At 44.3% G+C, this 21,557-nt stretch overlaps 1 pseudogene; it reads right to left on the bottom strand.

Annotated features, from left to right (window-relative positions):
• Positions 1-20,600: 20,600 nt before the first annotated feature.
• Positions 20,601-21,195, bottom strand: LOC144249606 (immunoglobulin kappa variable 3-15 pseudogene; annotated as a pseudogene).
• Between the last annotated feature and the right edge of the window lie 362 nt (positions 21,196-21,557).

Genomic DNA, 21,557 nt, shown 5'->3' with positions numbered 1-21,557 from the left:
ATACCTCTCTAGGAGTCCTGGGGCTCCAGTGTCACCTTTGACTAGTGTGTTCCCTGCCCAGGTGAGAGCTTCATAGATTTTCTTTTTCTCATCAAAAACAGGTTTATTGGATTATTTTTTATATCAAGAACAGACTCACTTGGAGGTGGGAAAGGAGGATGGTGACCCTGGGGCTCTGCAGGGGAGGGTTTTCTGGACCTTGTTCCCTGACTGACGTCTGGAGTCTGCTGTGACAGGGGAGGTTCAGCACATCACAGCTGAGACTCATGCCAGCCATTAACACAGGGACTGAGGGGGAGTTAGGAGCAGCTGGAGCTCAGACAGTGTGAGGGTGGGATCTGAATTGTGCCAGGCCCAATACTGGACCCACATCACCGTCCACTTGTCTATTTCCACAGAATGAGCAAACTGATCCTGGTGTGACCTGTAGACTTGGGCAGAGGTTGATGAATTGTAACAAAAGCAACAGTGTCTGGGCGTGGTGAAGAAGGGGCTGTGGGTGCAGGGGAGATACAGGGGAACCCTGTACTTCACCGCAATTTCCTAGATACTTAAACTACACTCAAAAATAAAGTATAAAATATTCCCATGTGGAATACATGGAGAGCCCTGTCTTTGTTGCACAACCCCTAATACTGCCTAATTCAGTCTCTTTAGGTCTTAAACTATTTTCTTTATCATAGCAGTAAGCTCATTGCCTGCTGGGGCTGAGCTGAAGGGTCCGGGTGCAGAGGAGCCACCTGGATCCTTTGACAAACCCCCCTTGTAATGCTCAGGGCCTTGTGCCTCTGAGCAGTGCCCTCAGCAGGTGGAGGCAGCAGGAGGAGCAGCTGGGGCAGCCCAGCCTCACACTTCTGCTCCCTGGGAGGTTTTTGTCATGGCCTGTATCACTGTGGGAGGGTAACTGCTTCCTTGTACACAGTAATAATTGGCAACATCTTCAGGCTCCAGGCTGCTGATGGTGAGAGAACAATCTGTCCTAGATCCACTGCCACTGAACTTCGAGGGGACTCCAGGTTGCAGATTGGATGCACCATAGATGAGGAGTTTAGGAGCTTGGCCTGGCTTCTGTTGATACCAAGCTAACAAACTATTAATTTTCTCACTGGCCCTGCAGGTGATTTTGACTCTGTCTCCACGAGACACAGGCAAGGAGAATGGAGACTGGGTCATTGTGATGTCACATCTGACACCTGACATTGGAAACATAAAAAGAAATATCCTTGTAAGTAGTGATGTTCCAAGAGGATTTTCCTGAGAAGCCAGGCAGCACTGACCACACTGTAATTAGTTAATCCCCAGTGCTGTCCCTCCTTACCTGGGAGGCAGAGCAGCAGGAGCCACAGGAGATGAGCAGAGGCCCTCATGACCATGCTGTGTCTTGACTGGGACTGACTCCTGCACAGGGTGTTGCCGCGTCCCCTCGCCAGCAAAGGAAACACGACACAGGATTCTTCCTTCAGCAGTTTATTCAGGCCTTTATTTTGACATGTCTTCTAGTTTCTACTTCTACTCCTACTGCTACTTCTACTGCTACTCCTACTACTACTACTACTCCTACTACTACTACTACTACTACTCCTACTACTACTACTCCTACTGCTACTTCTACTGCTACTCCTACTACTACTCCTACTACTCCTGCTACGTGCCCCAGCCTTAATAAAGCAGATAAAGCCCCAATGCACAACTACCACGTGGATCTTTCTCATAGGGTGTTTTACAGCTACGTGCCAACTCTCCCAAAATAAGGAGTTGTTTATCACAGGCCACGGCGGGCGCTTATCAGCGCCATCTTGTAATGGCGGCCACAGTACACAGAAATGGCTCACTACAGTTCCCCCTTTTTTGTTTTACTAAGACAAAACAGGCGAGAGTAGAGGTCCTATCCCACTGTGCAGAAGTGGCTGCATATGGTTCAGCCCTAAGGAGGCGCCTTCCCCAGATCTGGCTCCATATCAGCCGACGCCTTTTTTCGTGGGGCGGGGCGTGGACGTCCAACCCGCATGCAATAGGACATGCTCTCCTTGAGGTCCACTTCAAGGATCACTCAAGTGCAGTGCCTTGCCTCGCATCCTGTATCGTAATGATGGTAGACGAAGGGGGACAGCTGAGGCTGAACTGTGGCTGTTTAGAAATACAACGACAAACAAGTTGGCAGCACCCTGAAAGAAAGGCACGGACAGCAGAAAGGGGGAGAAATTCGGTCGTGACATCTGCCATTGTTAGATAAAGGCCAAGACGGTCCCGTGGAATCTCAGGCGGATAAACAGGAGGTCTAGTGAGCTGGCCACTTCGACATACAGAACAAAGAATTGGGGGCTGGGCCCCCGGGGGCCAGGGAAGGCCTGCTATCAGCAAGTTCCCCTCTTTTGTTTATTGCATGTCAAAGGGAATCAAGTAGCCCCTGTCTTAGGTCGTCCATCGCCCTTGCACTGCTTACCCGTCTCTGGGGAGGCCCCATTCCCCTGTCTTAGGTTGCAGTGCAAGCGTGGAAGTTGCCCGTCACTGGGTACTACAAGATCAGCTCAGCATGTTGTGGCCAACAGGACATTGTTATGGTAACCGCCTCCATAAACAGGACTCATGACCATCACCATCAAATGGTAGGTGTAGTTGGACTGTAAGATTAGCTAGCAAAGATCCTAGTGCAGAAAGGCAGGGAGGAGAGGTATGCACAAAGGAAAGATATGGTAGAAGTTCCAGCATTAGAAGAGTGACAAAAGAAGGACATGTTGATCCCAGTGCAATGTTATAATAACTTGGGGTGCAACGACCATGTCAAAGGTTTACTGTTTAAGATGCGCAAGCCAGACTTGAGGTGAGTTGCCATTTTCTAAAGCAGCAAGAGCTTGTATGAACATAGCCTTATCGTGAGCACTGCGGGCCTTGAGACGACAGAGAAACCACAAGCAGAGAAACATACCAAAGCAACACATTGCACCAAAAATGCTTATTCCCACCCATTCCTTAAAAAAGGAAAAAGCAGAAGAAATCCAACGGGTGAATTGTCCCAAAGTCACTGGTATGACATGGGTGTTGTTCAAAACAGCTATCTGAGTCAGTTGAGACTGGATCAAATTTTCTGCCATCATGGACCAATTTCCGGCCAAGTACTCTCCGATGATGCGAGAAGCGTTTCTGAAATCATTAAATCTGACAGAAGTTATGCACAAATGCGTACGTTGGTCAACACAACCCAAAAGCACCATGTCAGACAATTCTTCTACTTGAGCTTGAAGTAGGTCTATTCTTTGGTTAGCAGCTAAAATCCCTGACAAAAGATGTTGGTTAACTTTATTTTGAGATTCGAGTATGGTGGAAGTTCGTTGAATAACCTGATTAATAGTGGCAGCAGTTTGGACCTGATTAAGAGCCTGTTTGCATTCAGCAAGTTGCTCCTTAATCTTTACTTTCTTTTTATACTTTGGAACAATTTTTGAAAACCTTAGAATCTATAAACAAATTATTATATTTTGATAAGAAATATCAATGAAAATAAAGTTAAAACCTTTAAATATTTTGGAGAAATAATTATAATAATTTATCATTTTATGAGTTTGAACAATAACCTTGAGAATTAGAAATTACTTGATTGTATTTTTACTTAAAAGCAAATTTATAGTAAATACATTTATCTCAAATATCTGTAACTGAAAAGGCAGAGTATCTGATAAATGTAAATATAAAACATAAATTATGGGTTTTCTGTTGAAGAAAAACAATTAGGCAAATATATATTAACTAATTAATTAGGCATGTACTAATTAATTTATAGATTAACAAATATAGGTTATCTAAATATCTAAAAAAATATATATATTAAGAATAAGAACATGACTTATAATTGTATTAACTTTATGTAACCACGTGGTTTTAAAATATTTGGATCCATTTAAATTTATTTTTTAACTAGGAGTGCACTCTTCTATGTGACGTCACTTGATGTAACTGAAATAAGATCCTTGAGTATACATTTTTATTTTTATAGTTAGCAATGAAAATAAGGATTTTTTGGTCATCACAGGAACTTTGCCGGCTTGTTCCTGTGGCGAGCAAATGCATCCTCATAACCTTCAAAATTAAAAGTAAAATATAAAGAAGCATATTTGATATCTCTCATCAATAGAACATTATTTAGTAACACAACTATAGAGAAAAAGTCAGGTTATTTAACTTAGAATTAGCTTAAATTTAGGACTGTAACATAGAAACCTGTGGAATTAAATTTTGTCTGAAAAAGATATCTTTCATTAGCATTTACAGGTAGGCATTTTTTATAAATACAGGCTCTGAGCAGCTCCGTTAGAAATCTGAAACACAGCAGTACAGGTTAGTGGCTGCAAGGCGGGACTAGAAGTCCTGTATGAGTGACTGTGGAAGAACCAATCGGAAGCATGCAAAAGTGTGGGAGGTGGGACCAGGAGGCCGCTCTTCGGGCCAGGCACCCCATGGTTACCATGGTGATGCAAACAACATGGAGTTTGCTGCCCATTTTTGGGGCAAAAGTTCTCCAAGTTTTCCTAGCCAATTGCATTTTGCTTGATTTTGTCTGTATTTTCCTCCGCCTTCTGGGGTTGTCCTCATCCCAATCGAGGTTATAAGGAGGGAGCGTGACAGCGATCCAGCGATCGGGGCGGTAGGTGCTTTAAATCTTGACTTCCTTAATTGACCCTCCAGTTCCTCCTCCTGCCAGCTGTTACCATGGAGCCCAATTAGTAACTCCCTTATCTTAGAAATGTAGTCAGCACTGTGAAGCCCAACTCAAGGCCAGAGGCCTTGTTTACATATTTTTGTGAAAAACTAGTAAGGGAGTGTCCAGCGCCTGGAGTGCTGATTTTTTCAGACAGTGGCCAAATAAAACAGGGCAACATGAAAATAGCAAGTTTTATCTATATTGAACCTTTTTGTAAAGATTTTTTTGTTGAAAGTCCTAAAATCAGCCATGGTGAATATTTTGGAGAAGGTCAATTAAGACTTTTCTGTGGGCCTGATATGGAGGGGGAAGATGAGAAGGCGGGGTTGAGAGCAGCTAGGGTGGATCCAATTCCTCAGAACTGTCCGAGCTACTTGTGTCCTTGGGAGTTTTTAACTCAGTCAAGTCCGGATAGAGCCTTTTCCTCTGTTTAACTTTAGACTCCCTCGTTTGTTCACCCCTCTTACTCCTAATACTTTCTGCTACCTCGCTATGTGACCCCTCCGATTTTTCTTCATGCAATTGCTCAAGAACGGCCTGACCCTCACTCACAGCTTTCTGACATTTACCATCCATTATATATCCTCTAATTAACTTCCAAAGTAGTATAACACCATCCTTCAAGATACCCTGCTCACGAGCGAAATCCAGGTCCTTCCCCAATTTGTCCCAGCTGGGAATCGTCAGACTCCCTGAAAAAACAAACCAAAGAGCTACAGAGTCAGTCTCTTCGAAAAACCTCTGTAATGTGCTCTGCTTCACTTTAAGTTCCTTAGAACGCAGCAGCCCATCCAAGGCCAGCAAAATTGGGCTTGAGGAGTTAACACCCATAATGTTTTCAAAACTATGAAGAAAGTACAAAGCCCCGCTCTCTCTTTATCTACAGAGGAGCGTCCTATTTTATTTTTTTTATTTTATTTTTATCTGCTCTCTCTTTATCTACCGAGGAGCTGCCCCGCTTTAATCGCGGATCCCATTTACCTGGGACTTATTCCCGCTCTCTCTTTATTTACCGAGGAGCGCCCCGCTTTCATTTGCGGATTCCCCTTTACCCGGGAATTTATTATTTTTTCCCCGCTCTCTCTTTATCTACAGAGGAGCGTCCCCCGCTTTCATTTGCGGATTCCCACTTACCCGGGAATTTATTATTTTTCCCCCGCTCTCTCTTTATCTACAGAGGAGCGTCCCCCGCGTTCATTTGCGGATTCCCACTTACCTGGGAATTTACTGGTGCACCACCCCTGACTGCTGAAGGTTCTGGATCCTGGGTTCCAGGAGGTTTCCCCGTACGGGCCACCAACTGCCACGTCCCCTCGCCAGCAAAGGAAACATGACACAGGATTCTTCCTTCAGCAGTTTATTCAGGCCTTTATTTTGACATGTCTTCTAGTTTCTACTTCTACTCCTACTGCTACTTCTACTGCTACTCCTACTACTACTACTACTCCTACTACTACTACTACTACTACTACTACTCCTACTACTACTACTCCTACTGCTACTTCTACTGCTACTCCTACTACTACTCCTACTACTCCTGCTACGTGCCCCAGCCTTAATAAAGCAGATAAAGCCCCAATGCACAACTGCCACGTGGATCTTTCTCATAGGGTGTTTTACAGCTACGTGCCAACTCTCCCAAAATAAGGAGTTGTTTATCACAGGCCACGGCGCTTATCAGCGCCATCTTGTAATGGCGGCCACAGTACACAGAAACGGCTCACTACAGGGTGTGAGCAGCCTCTTAAGAAATCCTCAGGGCAGTGGGCTGTGCTGTGGGCACATGCAAATCAGCAGGGCTCGGCAGGCTGGGCACAGCTGCAGGGCGGGCTCCTCCTCATCAATCAACATAGGCTCAGTGTGTCCATGTGTCCCACGTCAGACCAGGGCAGCTCACATTTGCTTGGGGGAACATGGTTCCAGGGACAACAGAACACAGTCAGCCCCCTGAGCTGTAAGAGGTTATCTGTAGTATTTCCTGGTTGAGGACAGGCTGTTCTTGTGTTTTAAGTGTTAAGGCAAGATTGCAATAAATCACCATGTCCATCTTAGAGTAGGAGATGGAAATGTTATTCACCAGATGATGGTCTGGATCCACCAGCTGGTGTGCCAAGGGGTAGGCTGCAAGTCTACACCCTTCAACCTCCTCCTGAGGTGTGAGTCCACCCTTTATAGTCCAAAACCACATTAAAACATAAGTGGTGGTTGCTATGATTCAAAACCATGAACAAACGTCATGAGATCTAAAATTATAAGCAAAAAAGCGAGTGGGCCAAAACCTCTCTAGTTTAGTACAAGTTAAAAAAAAACGTTACTAACATCTAGACAATTAATCTCTGACAGGTTACTTTATCCAAGGAAAAATGGGAATGAAGGAAAGAACAGTTTTACAATGTAAAAGAATTGCCATTTTGTGCTGCGAAACATGCTGTGTCAGCGACTGTTGAGGGGCAAAGAGGCAGGCATTCCCAGGGAGAAGCACTTTCTTACTTGACATGGAGTCTCAGGGCAAAATGGAGTCTCTGTGGTCATTGCACATGTAGCCTGGCTCATGACATAAGCACAGTTCTGTGTTACTGACCCTTGAAGAATAAGGAGGAAGCATGAAAGAAACAAGGGGATAGTTTAGGCTTTGGAAGTAAAAGCAAAAATAGATATAAATAGAGGAAGATATATAAAATCTATGATGGTTTGGGGTTTGTGGACATTGGCACAGCATGGGTTAGAGGTGGGCTGCCCAGTTTCCAATGGGTTGTGTCCAGCACCAGAGTTACCAGAGGGATCTTTCTAGTAGAGTGAACACAGAGGTCATGTGCATTGGGAAATCAATTGAGTGAGAGGAGCCACAACATAGTTCTCAATGTCAAACCTAAATTTCCCCATCTTCCATGAGAGGAGTCCCTCATGGGTGGCTTTTTGCAGGAGTCAATGAACACCACCATATATGGAAAAGGAATTTGAAGCATAGATTTAGTTGAGAATTATAAGATGTAGAGAGTGTCCAGAATTACCTGGAAGAGACCAATATAGCTCTCACTGTTGAGAGAGGGAATATCAAGCAGACAGAGAAACTTGAACATGGAAAGGGGCCTTGAGTGATGGGGAAGGAGCCAGGACCAGATAGGATGGGTACAACTGGGAAATGGAAAGGTTTAAAGTAGATTCATTCCCAGGAGCCTCCTGGAGGACCTCGGCTATCCTGAGCCCTTGATCTTGGCTCAGAACCAATTCTGACTTCAGAACTGTGAGATAATCAGTTTGTGCTGCTTAAAGCCAATGGGGGCATGGTGCTCTGTTGGAGCTGCAGCAGGACGGCAAAAGAGGAATGAGATCTTCTTCTGTAGTCTCCCTGAGAGGGTTTCAGTCCTCTGATTCCCAAAATATTTCCACCATGTCCTGATTTGGTCTGTTTTTGACAGAAGCCATAGGCCATTTTAATATAGGGAGAATTTGCAAAGAGATCTTAGGTAGAAAGTCTCTTGTGTGGATCATGCAACCTCTTGCCAGTTACCTGATGTGGGAGCTTGGCATAGCTGACAGACAGGGGGTGATGGGGAGGGCAGTTAGATGTCTTTTTTTTGTCTAAGAGAGGATGATTATGTTTGCATGATGGAATATGAGAGGGAAGAAGTGAATAAGAAGGATGGGAAGAGAAGGACAAGAGATGACCTAGGATATGGAGATGCACCAGAAAAAGCAGCCTCTACCTCAGAGCAAAGCCTGTCCAAGGAAGAGGTCATGACCCTTGTCCTTGTAAAGACCCAAAGAGTACTCCTAGGCACATACCCACCCTGCTGAGTTGTTTACCTACAAATAATAGGAGAGATCTGCTGCACCAGGTGTCCCTGACTCAGTCAGGCTAAGTGGGGATTCACAGCAACCCCCTAGCAGCCATCAATCAGCATGAGACAGGGAAATACCTGGGATGCTAGATGACCCTCTCAGTAGTTTATGGTGGTTGATACCATGTTGGGAAACTATGTAGTTCAGCACATACACCTCTCTTGGCTTAAGCCAATCAGTTCAAATGAAACCCCCTCTTGTAGTAACCAATCACACCTACCCAACTTGTTCCTGCCAGTGAATGTGCTAATCATGTTTTAGAGTTGTTTTATGATTTTCCCACAGTGTGTGATGATTTGCTAAGAGATGCTATGATGTATGTGAAGTCCCTGCCTTCCCCAAAGAGTAAGTAAAACTGCTACAAACCCTGGGCTCGGGGCCTCTCAGCATCACCAGTGTGCACGTGGAGGACCAAGCTAGCTTGCAATAAACAACACTTTGCTGCTTACATCGATCTTGGTCTCTGGTGGTCTTTTGGGGGTCCAGAATTTGAGCATAACACACCCTGCCCCCAAATCTGAAATAAATTGGGAAAATGAAGAAGAGACATTAGGATCATGGTCAGCATGGTGTGGGTAAGGGCTACAGGAACGGTCAATTTTACAGAATCCTTTGGGATTTGGCACTCTTCTCTGAAATGCATCTGGCCACATAGAAGATGTACTTCAGGTAAAAATGATTTACCTGCCTTTAAATCATAGCCCTGAATCACCGACTTGTACGACCTGCGATTTGATGGTTTAGTGAAATGCAGCACAAAATGTATCAAAGGTATTGAGAGTTGAACCAGATGATCCTCAGGAACACATCCCAACCCTTTTTCCATGCACTTTGAAGAACACAGAAAAAATTCACCATGTAGGAAATTCACATGCATTCATCATTTTCTTCAAGGAGTCATCAATATTTATTCTACAGCAGCCACAATCTACTCTATGCCTCACAGGTTTCCATAGGCTTTTTTTTTTTCTGCAACTTACAAATTCCTAACAACTCATGTATGTGCAGCAGTAAAAAAAGGAAGCAGGAGGCACAAGTACACAGACCTGGCTCTGGGATTCCTGAGCCCTGTCTGCCCTGTTTTCAAGGATTGTTTTAACAAGTGGGAACACAGAATGGTTGAAAGCCACAGCAATGCCCAGCAGCACAGCTTTGCAGGACACAGGAAGGACTCACTTCCAGTGAGCCATCATCAGGTTGTTGGCAGTTTGGGCCACCTGCAGAGCCAAAGTGAGTGTGCCTACATGTCTTCAGCTTCTAGAAGCTGAAATTCTCCCTGGCCATGGCCATATCACTCCAGAATCTGTCTCTGTGTTCACACGACCTCCCCTCTTCTGTCTGTGTTAAATCTCCCTCTGTCTCTCTCAGGAGGGTGGCTGTGACTGCACTCAGACCCCCTGGATAATTCAGGATTATCTCTCCTGTAAATACCATGCATTCACAGCTGAAAAGTAACTATTTCCATGTAATGTGCATTGAAATCCTCATGGAATGAACCTGATATTATGGTAGCCACACCCAGTCTGTGAACTCTGAGAGCACAGCTCCCTCTTTCTGCACACCCCTCAGCCTCTGCCTCTCTCTTCTACAACTCTTTCCCTACACCAGTCTGGCCTGTATGATGATAATTCCCTCCACCTCCCTAGTGTATCTGAGATACTGTGTCCACACTCAGAGGGCTCAAAAGTCAAGACTTCTTAGGTCTTACCTGAAGACCTGCTCTGGAACCCTTGTCCCCAGTAGGTGGGACAGAGTCAGACAGCCCCCTTATCCAACTGCAGGGATCTGTCTACATAGGGTCCTCCTTATCCAACTGCAGGGCATCTGTCTATACAGGATCCCCCTTATCCAACTGCAGGGCATCTGTCTACACAGGGTCCCCCTTATCCAACTGCAGGACATCTGTCTACAAAGGTATAATTCATGACCTGCTCAGATGAGACAAACTGGGTTTTAATGGGCTGGCTGAAACATTGAGGTAAGGAGAAAGTGAAAAATCACACAACACACAGACATAATTTTCAAATCGAGGGCAGGATGGCTCTGTGACCTTAAGGGTCCTACTTTCACATTGGAAGGCAAGAGAGTGAGAGAGCATGTGCACCTGGAATCCCTTTATTCATAAGAACACTAACAAAGAATTTTGACACAATGTTCTTCACCAAATAAGGCAGAGGTGGGCTGCCATAACCCCAATGGGTAATGGCCAGGCCCAGAACTATGGGAAAGCAGATTTCTTCGCCAAGTGAAAGTGGAGGCCATGTGAATTCCACAGTCCAAACAGCGTTCAATACCAGACCAACACCCCCTGGGCTCAAGGCTGAGAGAGGATGCTTAACAGCTCATGGGTGGCCACCCACATATTCCCCCTTTTTACTTTGAAAGAGTAAATGATGAGCTGTTATCTTGAGTACCTGGATTCTTGTTCTGAGGACATGATGTTTTATTGGCAAAATACAAAAGAGAACTAATAGCATAAATAACACTCAAATAATATGTCATGCAGACTGTTTCAGCATGTTTCCAGAATTAAAGCCATTTAACTCTTAGAGTATTTCATCAGCTAGAGAAGTAGGATCCAAAAGATCAATTTTACTTTTTTGAATGTCCTGGATATAGTAATGTAACTAAAAAGTATACAGGCTATTATTATTATTGCTCTTCCAAATACTCATTAGATGATTTTTAACGTTTTTCCAATCCCATTGTATTTAGCTGCAGTAATAGACATGGTTATAATCACTTGAGAGTAGAAAGCTCATGAGCAATATTTATTACAGTTGCTTCTAGAGCATTCAATTTAGTTTCAATCTTTTCATCAATATTTATCTGATTATAGATGGCTCTAGAAGTATTTTGATATAGCTACTGAGGCTGTAACCATAGAAGCGATGAATGAAATTAAAGCGTCACTCCAAGGATTATGAGTCCAAGAGCTCACTTAAGTATAGTTAACTGAGCATGCATATGTTATAAAATCTGAACACCAACATCAGTATACCACTGTTTTGATAATAAATGTGGGCTGGTGAAGGATCACTGTTCTTTTCCCGGTATTATACCTAGTGATGCAATTAACTAAGTTGCATTTTTTTACAGGCTACCAGATATTTATCACTCTTCCTCTATATCTCACATTTCCAATAATTAGAGCCTAAGATTGAACTCAGGCCTGCAGGCCATAGCAGGAACCCTCCTGATGATTTCTGCCTGTGAAATCCAGCAGGGGGCTATCACTATAATACAGGATATCTGAGGCTGAAATTAAGCACCAAACATCCTTTTTGATGTAACCTTCTCTGAAGGTTAGAATATTACTAATGAAACCTCCAGGGGTCATGACATCCTTACACAATTGTCTTTTGTCAATTCTAGGAGACCAGTCTAAAATATATCCACTACTTCTAGACACTTTATGCTGTACTGGCAAGGTATTTACACAATTCTTCCATTTAGGAAAGATGTCAAATTCTATTGCAGAATGATTAAGACAGTAAGGTATTGGTGGGTTTATGCAGAAATGACTGGCTTGTTACGAGACTGTCCCATTTTAATAACTGTCCTAACATATATGGCATTGAGTCCCAGGGTCCAGTATGATTGGCTGGTCTAGGCTCCCCATATGCTGTCTTTTCCTCAAAAGATACCCTTAGACAGCCAGCATGCTTATCAAGGGATCAACATACAGGTAGCTGGCCACTATAACTAGTATAATTAAATCCAGTCACATGGATGAATTTTCCAGTTCACATTGTAAGTTAAAGGTGGGGCCACAGAAGTCTCTTTATAGGTTCTCTCACCTGGCAGCTGGAGAAGCTTGCATGGCTGTCAATCTGTGGTTGGATATACCTGCCTGTGTCAGGTTTTTCAGCTGTTTCCATGATAACAGTTTTGAATTCCATCCTTTGAAATCTGATTTAACTTACTGGACCATGTGCAGCAGCAGTAATATGGTTAGTATCAAAATTAAAGAAAAGTATTTGAAAAATTTTGTGAGATTTAGTTTGGGCATTAGGGTCCTTCTTTTCCCCTTTTCTATTTATTAAAATTGAATAAAAAGCTGGTTATAGTATCATTAATCTTGAGGTATAGACGATAGTTTAATGTAGTACAAGTATTTTAATAATAAGAGATGTATGATCTTAATTTGGCAGAAAACTTGGCAAGAGTCAATTAGGAGCTATGTCAGGGCCAATGTTATTGAGTTGCAAAAGGACCATGGTAAATACAGCCTTAATTTTTATCAAATGCATAATTTGATTTTTCCTTTAACAGAATTATGAAATGAAGAATATAATAGGTTGAATGTAAAAATTTATATTTTGAAACAAGCTCTAGAGGAACTTAAAAGAGTATCTTAATTTGCAATAAGGTAAGAGTTTTAACTTAGGAGAGTTGGCTTTACCAGGGGCATGAGAGCTTTTTAGAATAGGAAGTACATATGTTTAGTAACCATAGAAAAGATATTCTCTTTTTTCCATGAATAAAAAATGAAATAGAAAAATGAATAGACTATACTTACAAATCTATGAAAAGGTTTTATTATTATTAAATCTATTATTCATTTAAGTATGGAGAATCAGTACCTTAAGTATTGATGGTAAAAATAAGTCAACGTATTTTTAAGGACAGTGATCTAATTTAGAATTTTATGTGGCATTGACTTAGCAATGATATCTTAGGGGACTTACATCAAAATAATCTTTATATATAAACATATAGTTGCATGAATATATTTAATACCTTTACTTAATGTAGTAAGATTAGGTCAAATAACTATGTACAATTTTACTAATTTTAAAAATATCAATGTGTATTGTGGGGCACTATCTTTTTTTATTTTGTTTGAAAATGAGCTTATTATGTTAATCTTTTTCTGAGATAAGCTATGGGCTGTTGAGCTGGTTTGTTTATGGCTGTCTGTTAGTATGTTGAGGATGACTATTTTTAGGATTATTTTTCTCAGTGACAAACAGATTACATTTGTTTCAGAGGACAGGGGCTTGAAGTAAGGCCCATTTTTAATGTCATTGAGGCTTCCAGAGCCCGCTAATAACTTAGAGTGGAGTAAAGTTTTCACCCAGGAAGCCCATTCCTTCTGGGGCTAAGACTAGCACTTCAGTCTTTTCCTATCTCTGTGCTCTTTGTTTCTTTTTACTTGATCTCTATTCAAGCTGTGGGGTAACATCTAAGGATTGACCAAGACCATATGACAATATTTGTAATTTCCTCTGAGTGTTTGGGGACAAATGAATGATAAATCTATCCTTTAAAAATGTGCAGCCATTCATAGGTTTAGGATTTAGGGTGTCATGCATGGTCTCCCTGAGTCCCTCCATTAAAAGAGCAGGACCTTCCTGAAGGCCCACCACAATTATTTTCCAGGCATGCTGCTCATCACCCAGATCCCAGCTTGTCCTAGGGAATTGCTCATGCTCCAGACAAACAAAAAGGCTGACCATAGTCTATGTTGTTGGGGCATGGGAAGATGTAGCTCTTCCCCACATTGCATTTAGGGTGGCCTCCTTCCCGTTGGAGGCTTAAGTTTGGCTAAGTAATAGTACACTATCCTTTCAGGTGAGGTCAAACACCTGGCATGGGTCCTGAAATATTACAATGTATTTGGATCTTTTGAAAATCTCCCTGAATTTGTTCTTATCTTTATTAAGTTGGGAGGTTCCCCTTAAATTTTCTTTCTTAGTAGGTGATTTCTTAAGACCTTCTCTCATGATAGTGATTGGAGTTAGACCCAACCGTGCATGAAAATGAGGCACCTTTGTGGATCATTTGTAACTTCCCAGTGTGAAGACTAGTTGCTCCTTTTAAATGTCATATCTAGAATGCAAAATGGAATACTTAAGAGAACTTCCAATTCCTTTCTGAGAGAAGGTCTCAGGGTAGGAGTCTAGGGGGATCAGAACAGAAGCAGCAGAAATGGTGTTGCCTTGTTCACCGTCTGTCCCTTGCTTCAGAATGAAAGGGATGAAAGGGGAGGGGCATTTGAATCATTTAGAGTACCTATGCTGCAACAGTTCTAATTGAAACTGTTATCTGTGTACTGTTGTGTGCAAATAGTGATGATGTTTTTTCTATAATTTTATACATATTTTTGTTGGGTGTGGGAAAAATGAACAATTGTTCTACCAGAGCAATTTGGGAGATGAAACTATTAAACTTATTACCCGCAAAGGGCACCAGGGTGCCTTAGATCTGCTAGTGACCAAGGGGTTGAGGAGGATGTGCCTTATTTGAGAAAGGTATCTCACTCTGTGGTTTATACTCCTGGTGGTGCATCTCCATGTGCAAAGCATTTCAGTTATTTCTTCCTATGGGGGGATGAACAGCCTGGACTCTGCCAGTCTGCTGCCCCTTTACCTCAGGATGTGAGTTCCCAGCACACTCTGCACTTATACATGCAGAATATAAGAAAACATAAGTGAATAAAGAGACCTGGGTCAGCCTGAGGCCTGCCAAGGAATTTTATGCATACACCTTCCAACAGCCATTTTGAACAGACTCCATGGACACAGAGCAAATCATATGCAGGGAAAGCTCCCAGTATGTAACAGTGGGACAGCTGGCCACACTCCCTTCCTCTGTGCCATACACTATCCCCCAAATAGTGCAGAAACAGTAAATGGCACTCAAAGAAAATATACCCAACATAATTGCTGTGAGCAGGAGGGTCTGTTTCATACAGGAAACATGATAGAATATGTCCCTGGAGGGTGACCTGGTCATGAAGATGAGTGCCTAGGAGGACCAGGAGGGAGGAGCTCCTCATCCAGGTGGAGAATGTGCGGCATCTCTCTAGGTGACAGGTCACGGCTCTGGAGATGAGGCTCACATTCACATCTCTTCATGTGCAGAGTCCCCTCCTGGCTCTAGAGAAAGGAATGGGTGGCCAAGTTTCCTCAGTCCTCAGCTGCTGTGAAAACATCCTCTTAATGAGGAAAAGGACAATGGAAAACCGTGCATTTCCTGAGATTTGTGACAACATTAAAAAACAAAATCAGACACAGGAGATGTACATCAGCCCCAATGACAAATGACAGCTTGTGACCCTTTTTCTTCCACACTGATCTTTGAGGTCCTGTTTAGGATGGACCATGCCCAGGTGTCTGCACAGGAGCCACACTGAGTTCCCTGTGGTGGGAGCCTGTGGTTGGAATCAGAATTGTCAATAGCTATTCGAGGTGCTTTACAAGAGAAGAATGAGGGCTGTTTACCTGATTCAGCCTCAGGTTTAAAAATATAGCTCAGCACTGATCTTCCTCACTCTGGCTAAAACCATGTTGCCAGATTCTCCCACAAACCAGGAGCAGGCCTGTGACCTCGGCTTCCTCCCCTGGACTGCTCACCAGCCACGTCCATTTCTCTTCAGCAGTGATGGTTTGCTCTCCTTGTGTGACTCCATATAAGGTGCACCAAGTGTCACCAATAGCACCTCTACCTCTCAGCCCCTTGGAAGAAGCTCTGTACCTGCTCCATCTGTCCATTTGACTTCAGCAGAAACCAAGTGGTGGAAATGTCCATTCATTTACCCAAATATGTGACTCAGCCACAGCTCTTCTCTAGTGGACCCTCCCATGGTTTAATGAGCCAATTCTTCTGTTCTTTTCTCCATTTCAGCTGTTATTGTCCATCATGGAATAATTTGTCATTTGAGTGAAAACAATTTATTTCTTCACTCTTCTTTATTGGAGAGCAAGTTCAAACAGAACTTAATCTTAAAAACACAGGCTCAGCTCGAGGAAGACTATTACTAATACTAGAGAAGCTGTGACCAGGTAGGTTTCCTGACCTCATCTCCCTCACACAGAGTGCTTCACAGTCACATTTGTTTATCCTCCCCAGAAATGTCATATTGTCACTTGTAACCCCTGATATTATGTGGCAAGGAGAAGCATTCTTTCTGAAACATTCCTATAAATATATATAATGTGAATCTGATCAATACCCAAAAAACCAGAAAATCCTGATCAGAGGGACATTCTGGAAAATAGTTTATCTGTACCCTTTGGAAGTGTCAAGGTCAGGAAAGAAAAGATCAAACAAACTAACAAAAAAACCCATCACAGATGGTAGGAAAATAAAGACACATGACTAATCCTGGCCCCCCCAAAAAAGAAAGGAATTTGAAATTAGGTCCAGGAACATAAAAATGGCATTAGTGGGGAAAAAATCACTGATATGAAATCCTAGACTGGACCCCCTCTGCAGCACTCTATCCATGCTGATTTTCCCTTTGCATAATCACATCGGGTTTTGTGAAAGGGGAGCTTAGAGGAGCTTGAGAAGGAGAACATGGGGGGGGGGTCGGGGGGGTGTTTCCATGGTTTCATTTCTGATTGGCACCTAGTTACTGTGCGCAGTCCTGAAAAAGTGTGTAGCGCCAGAGCACAGGTGCAGTGTGCAGTGGTCAGCTTAGGGAATCAGCAGGTCCCTCCCCTGTGTCCATCGCCTCAGGCATCCTTTCTGTGGCTGCTTATGAAGCAGCAGACTGTGAGGTCAGAGCCCTGCTGTGGACAGACCAGGAGCCTTTAACTTCCTTCTGACTGACTGCTTGTTCCCATCATCTGGGTTTATATTTTAAATTTTCCACATCTAAAATTAATTCAGAATAATTTTAACTAAGCTGTTGAGGGAGCAGGGGCCTTTCTGAGTAAGCTTCAGCTCTCCTGTGTTTCCTCCTCTCCATACCTGCAACTCCTCTTTGAGATCCTGATGTTGGCATGTGTTCTTGTCCCATCATCTCCCAGGTGTGGACTGATTTGTCAGTCCTATTACTTACATAGAATGTTTGTAGACACTGCTGTGCACACCTGTGAGTGCAAGCATCTCCAGATTGGAGTTCAGCATGTGCTTAGGGTTTGGTTTCTCTGTGACAAGAGAGCACTAAGCCCAAACCCTGGTTTCCCATCCAGGTGCTGCTGAAGGAGCACATATCCTGCATGTGCTGCCCTAGCACTCTGCACCCAGCTGCACCCAGCCCAATTCCAGGATCAGGTACTTGTGTGGTGCACCAAGTTGCCCAGCACATCCCCTTCAGGGAGGCAATGACAGGCTTTAAACTCATTTGGGAAGGTGCAGCCAGCTCTGCTGCCACAAGCAACTTGGTGCATTCTCTGAGCACAACAGACTAAGAAAACAAGCAGAAAACTGAAAATTAATCATTAAAATCATTAGGAATGACTCTGTTCTTTGGAAATTATCTCAGGAATAAAGCAGATTGAGAAGTTCATATTCCTGTAAATCCCTAGAGCTTAGGGTAAGAGTAGGGGAGTCTGTGGCCTGTCTTCTGGGACCCAACCTTCCACATCCAGCCCAGGAGATCTTCAGTGTCCCCAACAGGAGGGTGGCAGCACACTCAGGCAGCTGGTGATCATATGGGTGGATGTGGGTTGGGTGGACAGGGAGTGAGACCCCTCCAGATGATTCATGTGTATATCACAGCAACCTGTCAGAGTAAACAGGATAAGATTTCTAACACCACACATTAGAGCAAAAATGCTGAAAGGGAGAATTGAGAGAAAAACCCTAAATAAACCAGTGAAAACTGACTCTCTGCAGACAGTCACAAAGCCATCGGCCAACTGTCACTGTGACCAAGGGACACTGAATGACAGTGGAGTGAGGGATGTTGAAAGGAAAGTTAGAGTAGAATTCCACACCCCTAAACAGACCTTAATAATAGAGGCAAATCAACACAAATGAAGACACCACTGGGCAGACAGACAGCCCTACCTGAATCCCCAGAAGAAGCCCTCTAGTACCCTAGGAAATGACCACAGACAGGTCTAGCATCCACAGGGAGCAAGGAAGGACTCAAGATGGTAAGGAAACAAGAGAGGCTATGGACACAAGGCAACACTGAATTTCACATGAAGTTCAAGTTCAAGAAGACCCAAGCAATTTTGCTAGACCTCAGAATAGAGCCACCTTGGAAGGCTGTTGATGGGGAGCAGGCAGCAGGAGGCAGAAGGAGAAATGGTATCTCCTGCAGCTTCTCCAGGGTCAGGACTGTACTTTAAAATCCATTCAGGTTCACACTTAAGTGTCTGCCCTTTGCTCTGTGTGTGTTATGTCACTAAAAGTAATCACACCCTGATGTAGACAAAGAAATAACATTTGCCACAGGATTATGGAAACTTGGCATTATTAAAAAAAATAAAGTAATATATTCCCGGGAAAGTAATAAAAATTGGAAATCTCCAAGGAGAAAACAGGAAGAAACTGTAAATCATGTTCATTGTCCCAATCAGGGAACGAGGTTTTTTTCTGTTAGCTTCCTAAGAGAGGATCTACCATGTTAACTTGCTGACAAGACAGGTGTTCACTCTTACCATTGGGTCCTCCACCCCAGAGCACCCACTTGGGGATTTGGATGCTGTTCCCTGGGGAGGACCTTCCTGCAAGGCTGACATAAAAGCTCAGCTCTAACCTGCCCTTGACTCACCAGGTCTCTTCAGCTCAGCTTCTCAAAATGAGATTTCATGCTCAGCTCCTGGGGCTGCTACTGCTCTGGCTCCCTGGTGAGGACAGAGAGGATGAGGAGGGAGAAGGGGGAGGGCGTGAAACTTGGGAATCCAGATGGAGATGTGCTGGTCTTGTCCTCCAGATGGGCCAGGTGAGGTTTAGTAAGGAGCTGTGCTCTGGTGAAGACAGAGAAAGAGGGAAATAAAGTTGGAAGAATCTTAAAGAACAAATAGACCTTAGCTAATTGGCTTCTGATTTGAAATTGAACATTTGGTTGGAAAGAATCAAAATAATGCACACAAAAACTTATTCAAGCTAATGGGAAAAACAACTCATGAAAATGCCTAATGATGTACCTAACCTTGCATTTCAATGTCAGTATTTCAGGAACCAGTGGGCATATTGTGCTGACCCACACTGCCCTCTCCCTGCCCAACACTCCTGCACAGCCAGCCTCCATCTCCTGCAGGTCCAGTCAGAGCCTCCTACACAGTGATGGAAACACCTATGTCTTTTGGGCTGTACAGAAGCCAGGCCAGGCTCCAGAAGGCCTAGTATGTGTCCATACAGGTCTCTGGGGTCTCAGGCAGAGTCAGTGGCAGTGGGTCAGGGACAAACTTCACACTGATGATCACAGGGAGGAGCTGAGGATGCTGGAGTGCATTACTGTATCCAAGGGACTCGATCCTCCCACAGGGCTGCAGACCTGAGCACAAACCTCTTGCTGGTGGCTCAGCTGCCACCTGTGCTGTCTGGAGGGCACAGCAGATGAGACACCAGGTCTCCTAACTCCTGCATCCTGTACCCAGTGCTCACAGGTTTTCTATGACATAAATTTGTCCCTCCTGTTTTCTGAAAACTCTGACCTGGACACTCTGGGATTTCAGGTCCACTGATCCTCATCTTCTGTCACTTAAACAAGAGACACTATTCTGAAGCAGGACAAGCTGAACTCACTGCTCTTCTCCTCTGGGTGACACAGGACACAACCTCTAATCTGAGCTTAATCTAATATCCCCCAAGACCCATGACTTAAAGCTGGGCTTCCCGCCAAAGGCATATTGGGAGGTGGTTTCCATCTTTAGGAGGAGAGGGCTTGGGGGTCTTCTGATTAAGGGGCACAACTCCTCTCTCCTTTTCAACCTCTCTCTGGTGCATGACCCCATATTGTGTGTAATGAGGCTGCAGGTTCTCTCAAGGGCACCTTCAGCTTAGAATTTACTCTTAATTATGAATATAATTAATTGTGGCTATCTCCCTCCAGGACTCAGATTCCCAATAGGAGAGGAAGGTTTCAGCCATGACATCTGCTGTGTCCTCATGGCTCCATGCAGTTGTGCTATGGATGGGCAGCTGCTCAACCAAAGCACACCTCATGCTCCAAGTCTGACCTTTCTCCTGGAATCCTCCAGGGAGGTCACCAAGCTCCATCACCTTTCTCTGGAAGAGCAGTGCTGGCTGGGTCATTGGATACCATCTGGAGGTGTTTCTGCAGGTGGCAGGAAAAACACAGTGCCTCAGAGGAGCAGCAGTCACACCCAGGACCCTGGGCTTCATGCATCATGAGGTGCCACTGCTCTCCTCAGCTGTGAGGGTTTTTGTTTGGGGATGTGTCTCTGTGGTCTCCTGGCCACTCAATGCAGTAATAACTGCCAGCATCATTTGTCTCCATGTTGATGATGGTGAGGGTAAAATCTACTCCCAAATAACTGCCACTGAACTGTGCTGGGACTCCTGAAGCCAGAGTGGAAGTGCCATGCACCAGGAGTTTAGGCGCCTGGCCTGGTTTCTGCTGGTACCAAGAAAACTTGGGGTTCTCCTTGGGGTTGGTTGTGCAGGTGATGGTGGTTCTTTCCCCAGGATAGACAGCCAGGAGAGCTGGGGACTGGGTGAGGGCAGTGCCCATTTTCACACCTGCAATATCATAAGACTTTTCAAGGTCAGTGTAAGGACACAATCAATTTAACCCATGAAACGCATTCATACATCACCACTCAAAGGAAAAATTTGGAGCGAGGAATCCATTTCCTTTGGAGAAAGATTGTCTCAGGCACATGCTCAGTGGGTCCCCTCTGGCAATGTCCATGGGAAGGTGGCTCAGAGCACCATGTCCCCTTTCTTTGCTCACCTGAGATGAAGAGCAGCAGAAAGCATAGGAGCTGAGATGGGGACCTCATCTTGCCAGGAGTGCCTGCTCTCGCTCCTGCTGACCTGTCTCCTCTCCTTGGGGTCCATTAATAGTACCTGTGAGAGGTGGGGGCTCTCTGGAGAGGAATATGCAAAGCAGATTCAGCTGGGGCCTAGAGAAGAGGGCCACTGAGCAGACCTCTGTTACACTCCTCCTCCTCAGCTGCACGTTGAGATCAACCTTGCAGGATGTCCTGGACTCAGGATAACACAATGCTGTGTGCGCTGCCAGCCTGGCCAGGGAGGTGACAGAATGCCCCCTCTGCCCTAGGCCAGTTTCTCAGTGAGGAGGACCCTGGGGAGCCAGGGCTGGTCAGGGATGAGGCTGGAAATTCACGGACTGTTGAGGGTG

The sequence above is a fragment of the Urocitellus parryii genome, chromosome 12 (assembly GCF_045843805.1).
Source record: "Urocitellus parryii isolate mUroPar1 chromosome 12, mUroPar1.hap1, whole genome shotgun sequence".
NCBI lineage: Eukaryota > Metazoa > Chordata > Mammalia > Rodentia > Sciuridae > Urocitellus > Urocitellus parryii.
The sequence above is the reverse complement of the archived record's forward strand: the minus strand, read 5'-3'. Positions and strand labels throughout refer to the sequence as shown.